At 36.6% G+C, this 23,524-nt stretch overlaps 1 long non-coding RNA gene across 2 annotated transcripts in view; it reads right to left on the reverse strand.

The window, feature by feature from the left end:
• Positions 1-258: 258 nt before the first annotated feature.
• The window catches only part of LOC118763091, a 118,444-nt gene continuing 95,178 nt past the window's right edge, over positions 259-23,524 (reverse strand). For both annotated transcript variants that reach the window (XR_004998846.1, XR_004998845.1), the window contains one exon: positions 259-695. This is a non-coding gene — a long non-coding RNA (uncharacterized LOC118763091). The remainder of the gene's footprint in view (positions 696-23,524) is intronic.

Consider the following 23,524-nt stretch of genomic DNA (forward strand, 5'->3'; position numbering starts at 1 on the left):
ATTTAGCAGCACTTCGTCCATTTGTACGTTCTGAGCTCAAATTCCCATGAGGTCGACTGTGCATTTAATCCTTTCGAAATCGATAAAATATATATCAGTTGATCACCGGGGTCAATGTCATCGACTCCCCCGCAATTTCTGGCGTTGTGCCAAAATTTGAAATCAGCGCGTATTCCAAATCTGTTGCCTTTTTAGCTAGGCTTACAATTTAACAAATGAAAAATATTTTATAATTGACAAATAATAAGGATTTTGCAATACATGTTTATGCATATTTCCTTTATTTTCCCATTCAACAAAATTGGCAATATTTAAGTTTACAGTATATTGTTAGAGAACCGGTCTTATTCGTCTTATGAAAATCTCAGAACTATTTACCAAGGTCTTTGAGTTTACTGTTCCATGCATCAGACTGCTGTTTATCAACTATGTTTTTCATTTTATCTAAGAGAAGCAAATAATCGCTGTTGTATGCCACGCCAGCACGTTTTCTCAACATTCTTTGGAGCTTCAAGTTCGTGAGCAACTGACGCATACGAGACGCATCGTAATCATCCTCGATGCTTCTTTGTCTATTTCCGTCTATTTCCAGTGGAACATGCTGCATGGTTTGTGTCCCGCGAAACCGCATACTTTGGCAAAGAAGAACAGCACAGCACAACATGATCAGCGAAGCAGGAATCAAATTCATCCTCCTGTAAAATGAAGGAGGAAAGAAATTAGAACAAAGAAATAAAAAAAAACGTAAATAAAGATTAGTTGGAATAAGAGTAAAAAGAAAAATTGGATTGAAGGACTCGGTCCCGGTGAGAACCAAATGAATAATGGTGGCATATAATGAGAAGCAATAGGATTTTTACCTTTTCACCTACAGGTTTAAAAAGTAATTTTTTGTAACTAAACACGTTAAAACTTCGGACACTGGTAGAATGTTTCATATAAAACATCTTTTACTCTTAGCACTTTTGAGAAAAGCTTATATTTACGAAGTTATTTCACGTTAAAGTTGTCCTATTTCGGTAATTTCAACCAATCAATGACGTGCATTCAGCTGAATTATATTTCTGCCGTTGTATGTCAACAACAACTATCGGCAGTCTATATTTCGTTTGTCACTGTTATCTATGACATCGTTCGTACGTTTTTACTGGTTTTAAGGTTTTAGGGTTAGAGAAAGGGTTTTAGGGTTAGGGTTAGGATTTTAGGGCTAGGGTTAGGGTTTTAGGGTTAGGGTTAAGGTTTTAGGATTAGGTTTAGGGTTGTTATAAATAACAGTGACAAACGAAATATACACCAACGGAAGTTCTTGTTGACAAACAATAGCAGTAATTTTATTCAGCTGAATACACGTCATTGGTTGAAATTACTGAAATACGAAAAATTTAACTTCGTAAGTATAAGTTTTTCTCAAAAATGCTAAGAGTAAAAGATATTTTATATGACATATTCTACCAGTGTCCGAAGTTTGAAAGTGTTTAGTTACAAAAAAATATTTTTAAATCTGTCGGTCAAAAGGTAAAGATCCAAGCAATGTTAAAGGAAATCTTTTGATGACTTACTTATTTATATTTCAGCTTGCTTACTTTTATTGATGTAAACAATCCTGTGGCATATGTATATTATTTTAAACACATTTTACATGAAATATATACTTGTATAAATCCGTTTTAACAGTTGAACTCGAAGTAAAAGTGCTATAAATAACTGTGTGTAAATACTGAATTAAAACAAAAAATCGAAGACTGCTTTCGACTTTTATTTTATCTAATATTTTCTGGCTATTATTTACAGCTTTCTACTTCGAGTTTAGCCATTGAAAGCGGATTATTTGATGTTTTCTCGTATTGCCTAATTTTTTTGTTTAAAATCAGCAGCGTATACTTTTATATTTTTACAGAATCGCTCACGCATAACACGTTGATAAACAATAAATGCAAATTTGGTTCCAGTAAGAAATGATTATTATATTAACTAAAAAAAAATCACTCAGGATACTGAGGGCAAAATATGCCTTCATTACGTGTACATGCATATATATTTACACTGGCTTAAAAGCCGTCCGATAGGGCGGCTTCTAAGCTAGTAAGTAGCTTTTAAGCAACTGACCCCGAATGGGAAGATCTGAAAACAGATCTGTGATTGTTTTGGAGAATTCATTGCAAATGCTTCCTCCAGAGTCATATCCCAATGATGATCACATTCGTCGCTAAAAAATCATGTAAGAAAAAAATCGCAGTAATGAAAACATAGGAATCCAATATTTCAGGATTGCAGATCCGGATTTGCCCCGGAATACTTCCAAGTTACTCACGGAGTAAAGTTGAAAAGGTGTGACACACTGACACACTGACATTCACATTTATTATATTAGATATGATTAATTTTGGAAAACTGTATTTCAATTCAAGTGTATTATATATATCTATATCTATATATATATATATATATATATATATATATATATATATGTGCGTGCGTGTGTATTTATATGTATATATGTACACACACACACAGATATATGTATGTATATACATATATATATATATATATATATAATATATATATATATAATATATATATATATAATTCGAGACAAAACCACTATTTTAAAATCAAACAAGGAAAGACTTAATCAATACATAAAATTTATTTTATTTTATTGGCGGTTTATTTAATTTATATTAAAATTTTATGTATTGATTAAGTCTTTCCTTGTTTGATTTTAAAATAGTGGTTTTGTTTCGAATTATATTATATAATATTTTACTATAAAATTGGATTTAACCCTAAATCTGATTTTTCCCTGTAAATTTGGATTCATTCCCTAATATATATTATTATATATATATATATATATGTATGTATGTATGTATTAAAGAACGAAAAAAAACCCCAAAATGATAGTGTTCAGTTGTTGGTTCAGTAAGCTGGACACAAGAATAACTGTGCAGGGAAGTTGTACATCATCTCTCTCTTTCTATCACATATTCCCCCTCTCTCTTTTATTATTACTTCCATTGTCACCACCAACGCTACTACTTTTAATAAAACATCATCAACTCTCTCTAAATTTCTTTGTCTTTCGTTCAATCCCTCTATTTTTCTTTCTTTCTGTTTTTCTTTCTTTATTTCTCTCTCTCTCTCCTTCTGTCTTCGCCATCGCCCTCACCGTCTCGGTGCCTACTATTACTCTCATCCCAGCACGAGGAAATGTGATTGAATAGAGAAAAAGGAAGTCAAAGTGTGACACACTGAGACACAGAAATCAGTTTTCGTATTTATTATATTAGATGATATGAATATAATACATAATATATAAGTATTAATGCGAAATGTCCAATTGAGAAATGTCCACGAAATGTCCAATATATGATGTGATTAGGCGACGAGATGGCAGAATCGTTAGCACGCCGGGTGAAATGCTTAGCGGTATTTCGTCTGTCTTTACGATCTGAGTTCAAATTCTGCAGAGGTCGACTTTACCTTTCATCCTTTCGGGGTCGATAAATTAAGTGCCAGTTACGCACTGGGGTCGATATAATCGACTTAATCCGTTTGTCTGTCCTTGTTTGTCCCCTCTGTGTTTAGCCCCTTGTGGGTAGTAAAGAAATAGGGTATTTCGTCTGCCGCCACGTTCTGAGTTCAAATTCCGCCGAGGTCGACTTTGCCTTTCATCCTTTCGGGGTCGATGAATTAAGTACCAGTTGTATACTCTGGTCGATCTAATTGACTGGCCCTCTAGCCCAAAATTTCGGGCCCTGTACCTAGAGTAGAAAGGAATGTATGAAGTGATTAATTGACTCAGGCATCCAAATTTTAGGTCTTGTTCCAACAGTAGAAAGGACCATTACATTAGAAAAACATGCTTAGCGACATTTCTTCTGACTCATTAAATGCTACCACCAGGGTAGACATCATCTTTGCTCCTTTCGGGGTCGAGAAATTAATAACGAGTAGAGCCATTCGGGTTCATATAAGCGGCTATCTTTCTAGACTGAAATTGCTGGTCTTGTGAAAAATCTGAAACCATTATCGCATTAGAATATTATTGAAATGGCATCATTTCGTCTTTTTTCTTTCTGTGCGAGGAATTTTGAACATGACATTGACTTGAATAATCATTTGTAGTATGTTTCGGTCGAATCGGACGCGAATATGCAAATCTCTGCTGTCTTTCGTCATATTAGAACGACTTCTCTCCTTATAAGAATGTGTAGTTATAATACACTCGATTCACTAGAGTAATGTGTGTGTGTGTGTGTGTGTGTGTGTATACATAGATATAATGTGTATATATTCTTTTATTCTTTTATTTGTTTCAGTCATTTAACTACGGCCATGCTGGAGCACCGCCACTAGTCGAGCAAATCAACCCCAGGGCTTATTCTTTGTAAGCCGAGTACTTCTATCGGTCTCTGCTGCCGAACTAAGTGGAGACGTAAACACACCAGCATCAGTTGTCAAGCGATGTTGGGGGAACAAACACAGACACACGCACACACACACACCACACACACACACACCACACACACACACACACATATATATATATATATATATAATATATATATATATATATATATATATATATACGACGAGCTTCTTTCAGTTTCCGTCTACCAAATGCACTCAGAAGTCTTTGGTCAGCCCGAGGTTATAGTAGAAGACACTTGCCCACATAAACAGTTTAATTCTACTCTTTACCGACATATTCATAGCGTTGTTCAATGCATACATGCATACGTACATACAGACACACACACATACACACAAACACACACACCCAGATACACAGACACACACACGCGGCACCCTGTCGCTTACGACGAAGAGGGTTCCAGTTGATCCAATCAACGGAACAGCCTGCACGAGATATTAACGTGTACAGTAGGTGATTACCCAACAGGGAGATTCAGGTGTATTACAGAGTGTTGCAAGACTGGCCCTTTCAAATTTAGGTCCTACTAATGTTCTAAACTAAATTCTTAAATACTATGGGGGGATGGCAGAAACCTATATTAATATAGCTAAGTCTATCGTTGGGCTTACTGTATGTATATATGTGTGTTTGTATATATATTTAAACGCGTGTGTGAGTATGTATATAGATATATATATATATACATACATGTGTGTGTGTGCGCACGTGTATGTGTGTGTATATGTATGCATATACGGATTCTATGAACGAATTTTTAGGTTTCTCATACCTATTGGAGTCATTTCCCTTTCTTCAACGTTATGTTTTCTTCAAATCGCTTTTGTTTGTCCTAATAATTGATGAGATGCCGAAGAAAACTTCAGCTTTGGCATCCGGAGTTTTTATTATGACAACCAACTAATTGTCACATATTATATTTAAACATAAATACGAGGTCTCATTCATTCTTTTGTTGTCATATTATTATCATTATATATATATATATATATATATATAATATATATATACGACGAGCTTCTTTCAGTTTCCGTCTACCAAATGCACTCAGAAGTCTTTGGTCAGCCCGAGGTTATAGTAGAAGACACTTGCCCACATAACAGTTTAATTCTACTCGTTACCGACATATTCATAGCGTTGTTCAATGCATACATGCATACGTACATACAGACACACACACATACACACAAACACACACACCCAGATACACAGACACACACACGCGGCACCCTGTCGCTTACGACGAAGAGGGTTCCAGTTGATCCAATCAACGGAACAGCCTGCACGAGATATTAACGTGTACAGTAGGTGATTACCCAACAGGGAGATTCAGGTGTATCACAGAGTGTTGCAAGACTGGCCCTTTCAAATTTAGGTCCTACTAATGTCTAAACTAATTCTTAAATACTATGGGGGGATGGCAGAAACCTATATTAATATAGCTAAGTCTATCGTTGGGCTTACTGTATGTATATATGTGTGTTTGTATATATATTTAAACGCGTGTGTGAGTATGTATATAGATATATATATATATATATACATACATGTGTGTGTGTGCGTACGTGTATGTGTGTGTATATGTATGCATATACGGATTCTATGAACGAATTTTTAGGTTTCTCATACCTATTGGAGTCATTTCCCTTTCTTCAACGTTATGTTTTCTTCAAATCGCTTTTGTTTGTCCTAATAATTGATGAGATGCCGAAGAAAACTTCAGCTTTGGCATCCGGAGTTTTTATTATGACAACCAACTAATTGTCACATATTATATTTAAACATAAATACGAGGTCTCATTCATTCTTTTGTTGTCATATTATTATCATTAATATATATATATATATATATATATACGTTAGTGTGTGCGTATAAAGCATTAGTGACTTGGGGAGCCTGATTATATGAAGGAAATGATATGAATTCGCTTCTTGAATGCATAAAGTATTGTGTAGAACGGAACGATAAAACTCAGCTTGAAGCAATTTTAAAAAGGAAACCTGTTACTTTGGAATAATTGTGAATGGAACTGTTTTGATCAATCCAAAAATGTATCAGCTACTGTGTTTTAAATAGACTACAAACTTTATTATTTTGCTACTATGACATACCTTCTTTGAAAAACAATGCAATATTCAAATTGGTATAGGTTTCTCTTTAGGTATTTACCGTGGTGGCTTTTAGTATCACCCATATACTTTCTTTTCAGCTCAGTTTCAATACATTTATTCAAACATGTATGTGAATACCAGGTCACACTGCTGTATTTTCATGCATAATAACCCAAAGGTTTCTAATTCTTTTCTGCTATTTTATAACTTTTAATAAAATGAAATAATTAGATACGCAAATTGCATTATTGATTTCAAGACAAACTTCTTTCATAAAATGCCTTGAAACTAAATAAATCCCTGCTATCTGAATTTAAAACATACATTGAAATTGCGGAAAGAAAAAGAAAAAAATTAAAATCAATTCTAAAAAGAGAAAATTATTGTTAAGAATGTGAAGTTGTATTTTATGTGTATGTATACTTAGGAACAGTACAAGTTATTCTCTCGTAAAATTTCAGAAAAATTATGTAGAAGCCAGCATAAGGGTTCTAAACTTTCTAGAATACCATGCCTTTCTTTTATTTCAGTCATTAGACTCTCCCCGCGGAGTTTTTATCCGAACAATTCGATGTCAGTATTTATTTTAAAGCTTGGTATTTATCCTATGTTATCTTTTGCCGAACCGCTAAGGTACGGGGAAATACATAAGCCAACCGTGGTTGCAAATCGGTAGAGAGATACACATTTCCATTTTGGAAACGTGTACCAAGATTCCAACGTAGAGAACTTGAAAATTTGTGAGGAACTTCTCCATATGACACTATTGGTTACCTTGTTAATCTACAAACCAAGTGTGTCAATGTGTGTATATATATATATATATATATATATATATATATATATATATTATATATATATATATATACTTTATTTAAAAGCATCAGAAATTCAACAAAACCTGTTACTCGGAGTTTCACGTTCCCGTTCGTCGGACAGTTTTGTTAAAATTTTAACAAAACTGTCCGACGAACGGGAACGTGAAACTCCGAGTAACAGGTTTTGTTGAATTTCTGATGCTTTTAAATAAAGCATATTACTCTACCCCTGGTATCTGAGTACTCTTTTTTTCGACCTTGTTTCACATTTATGTGTTTACTCCGGTATATATATATATATTATATATATATATATACACGCACACACATTGATTATGTGCATAGAACGTTTTAGCTCATATTTCTAGCAATGTAGGTGTTCAAATATCCTATTCCTATTTAGCGACAATTATAATTTTCCAATATATATAGTGGTTAGTGGTTAGATCATTCGGCTTATGATCGTGAGTTCAATTCCCGGCAACGCGTTGTGTCCTTGAGCAAGACACTTTATTTCACGTTGCTCCAGTCCACTCAGTTGAAAAAAATGGTTCAGTTTTAATTTATTAGTCTTGTTTATCAATTATGAAATCTAAGACTAGAGGATTGTGTCTGTCAGGAATATAGTTGATAGAATATAGTGGATACGGTCATAAAAATTGTCAAGATTATTTTGAAGTAGTATACGGTAACTGTCTATAAGGAGGTTGGGTAGTTGAAGACCTAAAATCAAGATGTTAATTACCAGTTAAAAGGGCAAGACGCTAATAAGGCCAATGATATTAATACAGAGGAAATTGTATCATTGGGTACAATAGGTGATTGATTATAAACAATATTGTTATGTTGTATAAAGATAAAATTTAGGATTATCAAGAAAGATATCATATATATAAAGCACGCTGGGAGAATTGTTGCCGAGCCGGACGGAGTGACATTTCTTCCGACTTTACGTTCTAAGTTCAAACGCGGCCCGAGTCAACTTTGTCTTTCATTCGTTCGGGGTCGATAAAATGAGTAGCATTTGAGCACTGGGTTTAATGTAATCGACTACCTGCTCCTTCGGAAACGCTGGCCTTGGGCAAAAATTTGAAACCAATATATGCATGTATGTACGTATTTGTTTGTATATGTGTATGAGTGAGCTTCTCTTGTATTCCTATTTAGTTTTCAAAAGAGCTACCTTGGAGATATTTCAAGGTGATATAAAAATTGTTAATATTACCTTTTAGTTTAAGTATTAGTGGTAGATATTTCATTTTGTATGCACCGTTAATCCCGTCAGAATAATCGTTCAAATATTTACTCCCAGAGTATAAGCAATCTCTCAAGTGGTAAATATATTGTTAATTTTTAAAAAATCAGAGCAACAGGAATGATTTTTATCGATAATATTTTATTAATAGGGAATAAGTTTCGGAAGTGAACAATTGATATTTGTATGAAATGATTTCAATTATCCGGATGACTTGTACCATAAAAGAACTGAACCAAAAACTATATTAAATATTTGATGATACGGGATACAACAGAAATTGAACAAGAGAGGATGTATTGTTTCTTGTGAAAAGGTTGCCAAGAAAATCTATAGTAACACAATCCGCTCTTTTTAGACTAAAGATTATCATATATAATGAGACTCGACAGTTGACCTTGTTTATCAGTTTATGAGTGATTATGAATTTATGATAAGCACTAGAGCTAGCGTATATCCGAAAAGCATTGATATATATATATATATATATATATATATATATATCAGTCGCCATGATAGATCGGTAGCCACTACACACATGTTTTTTCTCTCTTTGTTTCTTTCTGTGTTCCTTTCTGTGGAAGAGCGTAGGTTCGAAACGTAATAGACTTTTTCAATTCCTGAGCGTTATACTAATATATCTGTTTGTTTTCTACACCAAGTGTCTTCGTCTTTTGTTTTTTTCGTGAACTCTCCCCCTATATATATATATATATATGTGTGTGTGTGTGTGTGTGTGTATATATATACATCATTGATAGAAATGGTGACAACAAAAGAATGAAAGAGACCGATATTATGTAAAAAGATGAATTTATCTGTAAATGTAATATGTGACAATTATTCGGTAGCCATGAAAAAACTCCGAGTTTCGGATGTCAGGGTTGAAATCCACGCCGCCATCTCTTCAGTTATCCGTCCAAAGAGATGGCGGCGTGGATTTCCACCCCGACATCCGAAACTCGGAGTTTTATCATGGCTACCGAATAATTGTCACATATTACATTTACAGATATATATATATATATATATATATATATATATATATCCATATTCCAAAGAATATATTTCTATTACAGGTAGAAGCGTGGAAAATTTGGGGGAGGTGGCAAGTCGTTTACATGGCCCCAGTGCTCAGCACGTACTCATTTCATCGATTTCAAAAGGTTAATTTTTAAATGGAAATAGACATATGAAAATTTTATAAAATATGAGATTTCTAAGGGCCGCTTTAGTTAATTCTAATGTAAGATCGTGGAACTGGACATCGAAATCCACAATTTGTAGACGTTTTACTGTCAGAACGAGATCTACAATTTCTAAAAGTGCCACGTGATTATTCCCTGTAAACAAGGTTCATGTGAGAAAAAAGTCGTGTAAATTGTCCTAAAAGTTAATTAGAATTTGAAATCGTTCAAAGCGTAAGAAACAAGTATATAATAAATTAATGGGCTTCGTGAAATGAATCAAATACTGGCACACGACCTGCTCAATTATATCGATCAAAGTACTGAGCTGGTACTTTATTTTGTGGATTCCGGGATAATGAAATGTAAATTTGATCTTGACAGGATTTGAACTTGAAATAAAAAAAAAGATGCAATGAAAAACCGCAAGGTATTCTGTCCGATAGCCTGATAGTTCTGCAAATCCTATAATGTTAGGTATTACACCTGCAATATAAATTTTCAGGTTTTTCCACATTGATATTTGTTTAGCAGCAGTTATTACTATACCTATTTCTTTACTACCCACAAGGGGCTAAACATAGAGGGGACAAACAAGGACAGGCAAACGAATTACGTCGATTATATTGACCCAGTGCGTAATTGGTACTTATTTAATCGACCACGAAAGGATGAAAGGCAAAGTCGACCTCGGCGGAATTTGAACTCAGAACGTAGCGGCAGACGAAATACCTATTTCTTTACTACCCACAAGGGGCTAAACACAGAGAGGACAAACAAGGACAGACAAACGGATTAAGTCGATTATATCGCCCCCAGTGCGTAACTGGTACTTATTTAATCGACCCCGAAAGGATGAAAGGCAAAGTCGACCTCGGTGGAATTTGAACTCAGAACGTAACGGCAGACGAAATACCTATTTCTTTACTACCCACAAGGAGCTAAACAGAGAAAGGACAAACAAGGACAGACAAACGGATTAAGTCTATTACATCGACCCCAGTGCATAACTGGTACTTATTTAATCGACCCCGAAAGGATGAAAGGCAAAGTCGACCTCGGTGAGAACATAGAGACGGTCGAAATGCCGCAAAGCATTTCGTCCGGCGTGCTAACGTTTCTGCCAGCCTGCCGCCTTGCAGCAGTTATTATTATACCATCAACTGATTTCAAGAATTATTTTATTACACAGCAATGAACAGCTCTTTTGATTTTCCATATTTTACTCACTTAAATGAAAATCAAAAGAAAATGCGTCGCAAGAACTCTTTAATGATAATGGAAATACACATTTCTAATATAAGCATGTTTTCATATAGATAAGGTAATAACAAAATAAAAATGACAAAGACTGTTCAATAGAAGCACTCAACCCTTTTACCTCTCATTAGTATGTCCTAAACGTTACAGATTTTTAGTTCACCTATTTTTCATACGTTCTGAGTAAGGTAAAGCTTTCCTATCATGAATCATACTTTATTCTGGAGGTTGAAAAGATTTCAAATACTAAGGTGTTGAAAAGTTCCTCGCTTTAAAGGTATCGCGAAAGGCCTGGTTGGAGGCCTTCTTTTACAGGGCTTAGAAAAACTGAAAGGCCACTGCAATAAGTGTGAGAGTGGTATATGTTGAGTAAAGTTATAATTTACTGATCCTCTTGTGTTTTCTTTTAACCAAAGCGAGGAACTTTTCAGCACCCATCTCGTATGTATCTTTTCTAGGTCATTTGGTGATCCAGGGACTTTGGAATGGTTAGCCAGACACTGGTTGATTAGAAACATTTCCGTATATTTTGTATCTGATGTACCACGTGGTGTAGTTAATTAAATATGCTGGTTAGGAAGACAAACACAGGTGGTTGCAAAAACAGGAACTCCGTAAGACTGGAATCGTTCTCAACCAAAGCTAAACTAAACCTGTTGAAGTAACTTTATTTACAGGATGCTGCTGAGAGAATAGCACTTATTAGTTTTCCAACTGCTTTCGGTACATATTTACTTATGTAATGGTGACTAGCTTGGCAACCGATGCTGGTGTGTTTACGCCCCAGTAACGTAGCAGTTTGGCAAAAGACACCGATAGAATGAGTACTAGGTTTTCAAAGAATAAGTCCTGGAGTTGATTTGTTCGATGTATGATGCATGGACGCCTAGGAAATATATCTTCGGTATGATTTAATATTAAAGAGAGGTAAAGGGCTAAATAATACAGTGTTGTTCGTCTTTATTTCCATGCTTAATAATTCATTGGTTCTTAAATATTTTCTGCAGAATTTGCGTCAACAAAAGGAAACGAACAGAGTTCTGAAATACAAGCAGATACTTTAGTTTACCTCGTAACTACTTCTGCATTCTTTTTATCCTGGGTCATATTTTCGCCCTGGGTAAAGTGGTCTATTTTAGTGTTGACTATATAGAATATAAACTGAATTCAAGCAGGTCATAGGATACTAACTGCCGATGTCTGATATAGAAAACATTTTGATGAAAATTTCGTAAAACTTACAACCACAGACCTACATCAATTTCAGATTTTAGCACAAGACCTGCAATTCCGGGGAAGGGACTAAGTTTGTTGCATCGAACCCAGTGTTCAACAAATAGTTATTTTATCGAGTCCGGAAGGATGAAAAACAAAGTCAACCTCAGCGGCATTTGAACTCAGAACGTAAAGTCGGAAGGATGAAAGGAAATACGACCACGTCGGTTTATATTTAGTTTCAAGGCATTTTTTGAAAGAAGTTTGTCTTGAAATTAATAATTCAATTTGCGTGTCTAATTATTTTATTTTATTAAAAGTTATAAAATAGCAGAAAAGAATTAGAAACCTTTGGACCAAAATGCACAAAAATGCAGCAGTGTGAACTGGTATTGACATACATATTTTTAATAAAAGCCAGAAGAAATACCGTTATGTATTTAGGCTGGCGTACTAACGAGTCTGCCAGCCCACCCACTACAGCCGTGTGCTTCAATTCGAAACAATTACCTGTATTATTCTTTAGCATGCAATTTTAAATTCAAGCTGTCCTGTACTCTTGTTCTATTCCCCATCACCTAGATTCAACTGAAATGAATTTTTTAGTCACTCTCACCGATATAACAAAAGAGGTACTCCGGGCCAATTAGATTCAACAACAACACCAAATAAACAATTCAGACAAGTTCTGTGAACTTTTATTTCTTCATACGATGCACTATTGGATATCCGAGATATTAATAACAGACAATCAAAACATACTTTCAATAGTATCATAAATAATTATATATACTTAGACGCATGCGCAGATTCGTACACATACATACCTGCATACACGCACATGCACACGTACACATATATTTATACATATTTTATATATCTTATACTAATATATATGTATATATAAATATATAATATACATGTAATTAATAAATAATTATATAAACATATAGTTCTGATTTCCAGAAGCGTTGTCGGATACACACACACACACACATACATACATAAGGCTTCTACTTCACATGCCAGCTTAACACACCTTGTCCTCTTAGTCGAAAGACACTTGTTATTCTTCTTGTTTGTATTTGTAATCGTGTATAAGGCCGAAACTGTAATGATGATTGGAAGCTTGACTGAAGAATAGAAAACCACAAATGTTCCATCCTGGTTTTCCTGTCTGTCTTTGTACTGCCCATCTGTTCGTATGTTTTTATTGTCATCCGTTATGTTCTTCTGATATATTATTTATATATGTATATATGAGTCGCCATGATAGATCGGTAGCCACTACACGCATTTTTTGTCTCCTTCTTTCTCTCCTTGTATCTTTCTATGTTCCTTTCTGCGGAAGAGCGTAGGCTCGAAACGTAAAAGACGTTTTCAATTCCCGAGCGTTATACTAGTACATCTGTTTGTTTTCCACAACACCTGTCTTCGTCTTTTGTTTTTTTCGTGAATTCTCCCTATATATATATATATATATATATATATATATATATATATATATATATATATAAATGTTTTAATATTTTATAATGTAAAAGACTTTCTTACTTTCTCGAGTTTCAAACTAATACACCTGCTTGTTGTTCATACACCTGTCTTGGTCTTTTGTTTTTCTGTTAATTTCAGCTATGTGTTTTTGAGAATACAGACATACATACACATCCATGCTACTGTATTCGCGTGCAAATGCGAGTGTGTGAAATAATCATCAGAGATTGTTATTTCACGAAGAAACTGCAAGTTCTATTTAAAGATATCGCAAGCTCCGCTATTGATGGTGACTAAATCTATTTTAATTTTGAAAACACTTCAGAGCCCTCAGCAGATGTCTCAGAGCCACTCACGTTTTCGACTCTTCGAATGTACTTTTCGCTTGAGTGCAGCAATAAAGACGTGAATTAATATAGGCCTACGGAACGATTCCACCGTAGCCCTTTATCACAGATCCCAGATGCCATTGCTTTTCAGATTGATGCCTCGTTTTCTTCAGTTGTTTGGGTTCAAAATTAATGAACTGGAGAAAATTGCGGATTGATTTTGCTGAGAAACAACAACAGGTGACTTCAGTAGGATTGACATGAAAGCAAAATATCAGTACTTGATTTAGGAACTCCTTGTCATAGATGGTGATATAAAAACTAACGAGATATTTGCGCATGTGAGGTTTTCGTAGGTATCTCATAGCGCTTTGTGTCCTTTTGTATCTCACATCATCCAAACAATGCCACATAGTATACTATTTTACTCTTTTATTTTTTCAGTCATTTGACAAGGCCATGCTGGAGCACCGCCGTTAGTTGGACAAATCAACTCCAGGACTTATTCTTTGAAAACCTAGTACTAATTCTATCGTTGTCTTTTGCCAAACCGCTAAGTTACGTGGACTTAAACACACCAGTATCGGTTATCAAGCAATGGTGGAGGGACAAACACATACACACACGCACATATATATATATGTATGTATACGACGGGCTTCTTTCCGTTTCCGTCTACCAAATCCAATCAGAAGGCTTTGGTCGGCCCGCGGCTATAGTAAGACATGTGCCTAAGGTGCTATGCAGTGCGACTGAACCTGGTACCATGTGGATGGTAAGCAAGGTACACAGCCATTCAAAATGCAGTATTCTCTGATGGTATCTAATTTTGGCACAAGGCCTGCAATTTTGCAGAGGGTGTGAATATAATTACATCAACCCCAGTACTTCACTAATATTTGTTTACCTCGATCCCGATATAATAAAAGGTATAGCAGACCCCGGCGCTATTTTACTTGTTTCAGTCATTTGACTGCGGCCATGCTGGAGCAGCGCCTTTAGTCGAGCAAATCGACCCCGGGACTTATTCTTTGTAAGCCCAGTACTTATTCTATCGGTCTCTTTTTCCGAACCGCTAAGTGACGGGGACGTAAACACACCAGCATCGGTTGTCAAGCAATGCTAGGGGGACAAACACAGACACACAAACACACATACATATATATATATACGACAGGTTTCTTTCAGTTTCCGTCTACCAAATCCACTCACAAGGCATTGGTCGGCCCGGGGCTATAGCAGAAGACACTTGCCCAAGGTGCCACGCAGTGGGACTGAACCTGCAACCATGTGGTTGGTTAGCAAGCTACTTACCACACAGCCACTCCTGCGCCTATCGGTGGTATATAAATAATGCTCTCATTAATCTATATTACAGCGTGTAATTTGTGTCAAGGGTTAATTAAATTTATGGTTGAAAAATTCACTTTACTTAAACGCACATAGGCGCGGGAATAAATAAAAAAAATGTTTTCCGCGATAATCTCGAATCGTTTCAAGCCTTGTGAAAAAAATGTCTGTGATGTGTATCTATGATTAAATACATTTTTAAATATACATATTTATTCTTAACGTTTGTTACACATTTCCTACGGTAGCATATAGCATCTGAATATCCATTTATATAAAAAAACATTATTTATATTCTGAATGTAAATGTCACCATTAGATACATATTGTACAGTTTAAGAGAACGTGTTTTTCAGTTATTGACTTTATTTATCTTGTAGCTGTAAGCCTTTAGGCACGAATCTCTTCTGAGAGTGTGAAGTCTTAATATTGGGATTGGCATACTCGATGCTTAGTTTTATATAGTGAAAGTTTCAGCCCAGTGAATCGTTAGAAGATCGATAGTTCGCATCCCGTTGCCCTGACAATGTGTCCAAGGCTCGGCCAGTGAATTTAGCTTTACTCTTTCACTCTCTTCTACTTGTTTCAGTCAGTTGACTGTGGCCATGCTGGGACACCGCCTTTTAGTCGAGCAAATCGACCCCATGACTTATTCTTTGTAAGCCTAGTACTTATTCTATCGGTCTCTTTTACCGAACCGCTAAGTTACGGGGATTTAAACACACCAGTATCGGTTGTCAAGTGATGTTGGGGGGACAAACACACACTCACACACACACACACACACACACACACACATACACATATATATATATATATACATATATACGACGGGCTTCTTTCAGTTTCCGTCTACCAAATCCACTCACAAGGCTTTGGTCGGCCCGAGGGCATAATAGAAGCCACTTGCCCAAGGTGCCACGCAGTGGGACTGAACCCGGAACCATGTGGTTCGTAAGCAAGTTACTTACCATACAGCCGTAAAATTTCAATTCACATAAATGCAGATGAACTTAAGTAAGTACTTTCTACGGGTCAGGTTAAGCCTTGTAGAACTGTGTGGACAGAAAGTTTGTAGAAACTCCAAAGTGTCTGAACCTGTTCTTGGTTACTACACATCATTTTGAGCCTTATCAAACATCTGAACACGCTGACTGGAGGTGTTTAGCAGACGACCTTAGAACTAAGTTAGCGGTAGGACGACAACTCATTACTTCAATTTGTATTTGCTACTGTACTTATGCTTTCTTCACTTTCCTCAACGATAAGACATAACTTTGCAACTGCAAGCGGGAACGTTACTGCAAAATTAATATTTTCTGATTTTTCTGGTCAATTCTTGGAAATGATGGAAACTTCAATTGTAACACAATTACGGCTGCAACCGTCACCGCCGAAACTGATAGAAGCCTGTCGTATATATATATATATATATATATATATATATATATATATATATATATATATATATGTATGTGTGTGTTTGTGTGTCTGTGTTTGTCCCCCTAGCATTGCTTGACAACCGATGCTGGTTGGTTTCCAAATTTAATTCCCCGTCACTTAGCTGTTCGGCAAAAGAGACCGATAGAATAAGTACTGGGCTTACAAAAGAATAAGTCCCGGGGTCGAGTTGCTCGATTAAATGTGGTGCTCCAGCATGGCCGCAGTCAAATGACTGAAACAAGTAAAAGAGTAAAGAGTAAAGAGAGTATTTGAAGAGTATTTTTCGCCACGGATAAGTGAATTTTGGAAGTCTAAAAAAAAAGAACTTTGTTTATCTCAATACTGAAAAATAAGTATTAAAAAACACATTATTTATGGGATAACCCAATATATATGTGTGTGCGTGAGAGAGAGAGAGAGAGAGAGAGAGTGTGTGTGAGAGAGAGAGAGAGAGAGAGGGTATGTGTGTATTAGTTTGTGTGCGTGTTTGTGCCGAGAACTTCTAAGTCCCTATCTTAATCATGGTTTAAAGAATGCATTTCGGTCCTAGGTGTTATTAGCCGGATGCCACCACTTACCAAAGGCTTACCACTTATAATCACATACGCCCTTGTTTTTTTTTTTTACCTATGCTTTTCGTGTGCAGTGAACTCAGGATCCGAACTTTTACTTTGCCCTTTTTAAAGACTGTTTTGATCATCTGACTCGAGAAATAATTGGCTGCCATTTCAAGCTAATCGATTAACGTTAAAATTACGCAAGGAACTATGGAGTATAAAGTTACAAACAACATTATATGAAAATTTCAAGTGAATCTATCACGGTATAACGTAATTATTCCTGTGTTACAGAATATAATTTTGAAATGAATTATATCGTATTACATCTCAAAAACCAGACCGACTAACTCGTAACTTGGTGTAATTGTACATGTTATATTTGATCTCATACACCTTCTAATGTGTTCTGGTACGAAACCACGGTGTAAAACAACAATTATTCAATCAATCATTAATTCCATATTCTAATTGTAGATATTCATCTAACTGTTGCAAGTGTTGTGTATTTTCCAAATACGCTATTCTGTAATTAATTAATTAATAACAAATCCCCCCGGTCTCAAACATCAGTCGATCAGCCATCGTTTATCATCTTAAACAAGTCAATATGGACAGAACAAGTGACAAAGCATTGGCCATAAGTGACATCAATTTTCTTTTATCATTGCCACGCTACAAAATAATTGTTCTACGTAATTGTATAATTTCGTACTATTATCATTCCGCACCTTCACTTCGAAAATCACCCTACACTACAACAACAACAACAACAATAATAACAGCAGCAGTAGCAGCATCAACCAAAGCCATATGTAGCTTTAGACTGAAATAAATGATACCTTTCACTTTCTGTATGGAAAACATATCAGAGATGAAGAATGATAAATATTTATTTCGTTTCGAGAGTTCAAACAAAAGTTATTGTATCTTAAGAGTGATTAAGCAAGCAATATTGATTAGTTACTTGCTTAAATAATTAACCAATCGACTAATAATAAAGAAGTGAAACTGAACCACCGCGTGTGAATATTACTGGTGTGATGACCCTCCCAAGATACACCAACGTTTACTTACTTCATGCTTAGATACTATAGATGGAATGAATTGCCGTATCTTTGCTGATTAGTTGTATCAACACGTGATCAGCGTTTTGACATGTTTCTAGAACATTTAGTGCGTTGGCGTTTGCTTGGGCCATGTGTTCTCAACCACTTTTCCCCTACGGAGCACTTTGATTCCTGTTTTATTCAGAATGACCCCCATAGTCATTTCTATGTTTAAATAATCCTATTATATTTTTATAATTAATTATGATCAGGAATTTTATGTTTTTAAAAATCGTTAAGATGCGCAGGTGTGGCTGTGTGGTAAGAAGTATGCTTCTCAACCACATGGTTCCGGGTTCAGTCGCACTGCGTGTCGCCTTGGACAAGTGTCTTCTACTATAGCCTCTAGCTTTATATATATACTAGCAGTATCGCCCGGCGTTGTTCGGGTTTGTAAGGGAAATAACTATATAAGCATTTTTAGAGAGTTACTTCCTTTATAGATGTCAATTCGGGCTTTCTTAGCCATTTCTGTTTTGGTGTCTTCAAGCCATGAAGTCGTTGTTCTAAAAGAACGCTGGTCTCCTTGACAACGCATTACGACTTTAATTTCCTTACACTCCCTTCCCCACAGCTTCACGAGGGAGGGAAGAAGGGGGAGAAGCAACACAGGTGCAGGTGTTTGAGCGTGGACGCCAACTCCGCCGCCATCGACACACGAAAAATTATGCATTAAAATGGAATAAAAAATGATGTTAAATTATTTTTAAAATCGTAGACTCATCGTAGACGCGCGCTAATAGCCAGACGGGCTCGATATTAATCACGACTATACGATACCCGAATTTGGTTAAACTGCACCGCAAAATGTGGGAGGAGTTAGGAATCTAAATCGTAGGAGACAGACACTCACACAACTACAGTTTTATATCTATACTAGCAGTATCGCCCGGCGTTGCTCGGGTTTGTAAGGGAAATAACTATATAAGCATTTTTAGAGAGTTACTTCCTTTATAGATGCCAATTCGGGCTTTCTTAGCCATTTCTGTTTTGGTGTCATCAAGCCATGAAGTCGTTGTTCTAAAAGAACGCTGGTCTCCTTGACAACGCATTACGACTTTAATTTCCTTACACTCCCTTCCCCACAGCTTCACGAGGGAGGGAAGAAGGGGGAGAAGCAACACAGGTGCAGGTGTTTGAGCGTGGACGCCAACTCCGCCGCCATCGACACACGAAAAATTATGCATTAAAATGGAATAAAAAATGATGTTAAATTATTTTTAAAATCGTAGACTCATCGTAGACGCGCGCTAATAGCCAGACGGGCTCGATATTAATCACGACTATACGATACCCGAATTTGGTTAAACTGCACCGCAAAATGTGGGAGGAGTTAGGAATCTAAATCGTAGGAGACAGACACTCACACAACTACAGTTTTATATCTATACTAGCAGTATCGCCCGGCGTTGCTCGGGTTTGTAAGGGAAATAACTATATAAGCATTTTTAGAGAGTTACTTCCTTTATAGATGCCAATTCGGGCTTTCTTAGCCATTTCTGTTTTGGTGTCATCAAGCCATGAAGTCGTTGTTCTAAAAGAACGCTGGTCTCCTTGACAACGCATTACGACTTTAATTTCCTTACACTCCCTTCCCCACAGCTTCACGAGGGAGGGAAGAAGGGGGAGAAGCAACACAGGTGCAGGTGTTTGAGCGTGGACGCCAACTCCGCCGCCATCGACACACGAAAAATTATGCATTAAAATGGAATAAAAAATGATGTTAAATTATTTTTAAAATCGTAGACTCATCGTAGACGCGCGTTAATAGCCAGACGGGCTCAATATTAATCACGACTATAAGATACCCGAATTTGGTTAAACTGCACCGCAAAATGTGGGAGGAGTTAGGAATCTAAATCGTAGGAGACAGACACTCACACAACTACAGTTTTATATCTATACTAGCAGTATCGCCCGGCGTTGCTCGGGTTTGTAAGGGAAATAACTATATAAGCATTTTTAGAGAGTTACTTCCTTTATAGATGCCAATTCGGGCTTTCTTAGCCATTTCTGTTTTGGTGTCATCAAGCCATGAAGTCGTTGTTCTAAAAGAACGCTGGTCTCCTTGACAACGCATTACGACTTTAATTTCCTTACACTCCCTTCCCCACAGCTTCACGAGGGAGGGAAGAAGGGGGAGAAGCAACACAGGTGCAGGTGTTTGAGCGTGGACGCCAACTCCGCCGCCATCGACACACGAAAAATTATGCATTAAAATGGAATAAAAAATGATGTTAAATATTTTTAAAATCGTAGACTCATCGTAGACGCGCGCTAATAGCCAGACGGGCTCGATATTAATCACGACTATACGATACCCGAATTTGGTTAAACTGCACCGCAAAATGTGGAGGAGTTAGGAATCTAAATCGTAGGAGACAGACACTCACACAACTACAGTTTTATATCTATACTAGCAGTATCGCCCGGCGTTGCTCGGGTTTGTAAGGGAAATAACTATATAAGCATTTTTAGAGAGTTACTTCCTTTATAGATGCCAATTCGGGCTTTCTTAGCCATTTCTGTTTTGGTGTCATCAAGCCATGAAGTCGTTGTTCTAAAAGAACGCTGGTCTCCTTGACAACGCATTACGACTTAATTTCCTTACACTCCTTCCCACAGCTTCACGAGGGAGGGAAGAAGGGGGAGAAGCAACACAGGTGCAGGTGTTTGAGCGTGGACGCCAACTCCGCCGCCATCGACACACGAAAAATTATGCATTAAAATGGAATAAAAAATGATGTTAAATTATTTTTAAAATCGTAGACTCATCGTAGACGCGCGTTAATAGCCAGACGGGCTCAATATTAATCACGACTATAAGATACCCGAATTTGGTTAAACTGCACCGCAAAATGTGGGAGGAGTTAGGAATCTAAATCGTAGGAGACAGACACTCACACAACTACAGTTTTATATATATAGATATATATAAAACTGAGTCAACTGAGTCAACGATTTAAAAAAAAATTATCATCATTTTTTATTCCATTTTTAATGCATTTTTTTGCTATAACTCTCTAAAAATGCTTATATAGTTATTTCCCTTACAAACCCGAGCAACGCCGGGCGATACTGCTAGTATATAGATATATATATATTCTTTTATTTGTTTCAGTCATTTGACTGCGGCCAAGCTGGAGCATCGCCTTTTAGTCGAAGAAATCGACTCACTGGATTTGTAAGCCTAATACTTATTCTATCGGTCTCTTTTGCCGAACCACTATGTTACGTGAATATAAATACGCCAACATCAGTTGTCAAGTGATTGTAGGGGGGGGGACAACACAGACAAATAAACACACACACACATATATACGACGGGCTTCCTTCAGTTTCCGTCTATCAAATCCACTCACAAGGCTTTGGTCGGTCCCAGGCTATAGTAGAAGACACTTGCACAAGGTGCCACGCAGTGGGACTGAACCCGTAACCATGTGGTTGGGTGGGTACTCGGCCTATATTATTCAATGACTTCTTATTTAAGACGGCTGGAAAGTTTCAGATAGAGTTGGCTTATATTTCTAGCAAGTTGAACGGCCGCACATTTGTGACGTATTGGGCAATTTGGTTTGTTTCTTCAAAATTCATGGGAACGGTACGATGCAGAATATTATAACCTGCTCATAAATACAACAAACATAAAGTAGTGTAAGTCCACAATCTATGAGCTTGTACGCGAATAAATTATTCAGTATATACGGTTTGAAAAGGTACTAAAATTTCGTTACACCATTTTAATAAAATTAGTATAAAAAATTAAGAGACAAACTAGTGACTGTCGACATGAAGCGTGTAAGAATTAATCGAATGTACGACCTGTTTCAAATTTTGCTTACGTCAGTAATGTTATTATAAGGTTATGAACGTCAAAATTTTGCAATAAATATTTAGAATGCATTTAAAATTTCAGGAATATGCTAGTATATCTGAATGCAATAAAAAGGAGTGGCATATATATTTCTTTACTGCCCACAAGGGGCTAAATTAGAGGGGACAAACAAGGACGGACAAACGGATTAAGTCGATTACATCGACCCCAGTGCGAAACTGGTACTTTATTTATCGACCCCGAAAGGATGAAAGGCAAAGTCGACCTCGGCGGAATTTGAACTCAGAACTTAACGACAGACGAAATACCTATTTCTTTACTACCCACAAGCGGCTAAACACAGAGAGGACAAACAAGGACAGACAGACGGATTGAGTCAATTACATCGACCCCAGTGCGTAAATGGTACTTAATTTATCGACCCCGAAAGGATGAAAGGCAAAGTCGACCTCGGCGGAATTTGAACTCAGAACGTAGCGGCAGACGAATTACCGCTAAGCATTTCACCCGGCGTGCTAACTTTTCTGCCAGCTCGCCGCCTTAAGGAGTGGCATATAGACTGAAATCCGCTATTAATATTTCCGCTAGATACACAAATTTCATCTGTATTCTAGGCACACTATGATTGATCTTAAACTCAGTTTTCATTGGCATAATTGACCAATGGAGGGTGTCAAAAAGAAATTAATATGTTCTTGGTGAGGAAAGATACATTTTTCTCTCAAAAGTTTAGACGCCCTGTGGTTAAGACTTTTGATTCGAAGCCACGAGATATCAAGTTCGTTTTTATTGTGCAACCGTCAAGTTTTTTTTGCCACACGTTCTGTGACCCTACTCAATGATTATTTGTTCTTTTTGGCCTTATTCTGTTTTCAGTCTTTACGTTTGTTAATGGCGGAATTCGTGTTTTCTGTTGCGGTTCGGTCTATTTTCCATTATGACTGTGGTCTCCATAATCTGAGTGCTGTATCAGTTCTATGTGTGGATAGGACGTTAGTTTGTATATCCTCTATCGAGCCCTTATGTTCTGGTTTGGCATATTGGTGTAACACTGACGAGCTTTTCTCCTTGAGCTTTCGCCAGTCTTATTTTATCCCTTTTCCTATGCTACGGGCAGTCCAT

Source organism: Octopus sinensis, linkage group LG4 (genome assembly GCF_006345805.1).
Source record: "Octopus sinensis linkage group LG4, ASM634580v1, whole genome shotgun sequence".
NCBI lineage: Eukaryota > Metazoa > Mollusca > Cephalopoda > Octopoda > Octopodidae > Octopus > Octopus sinensis.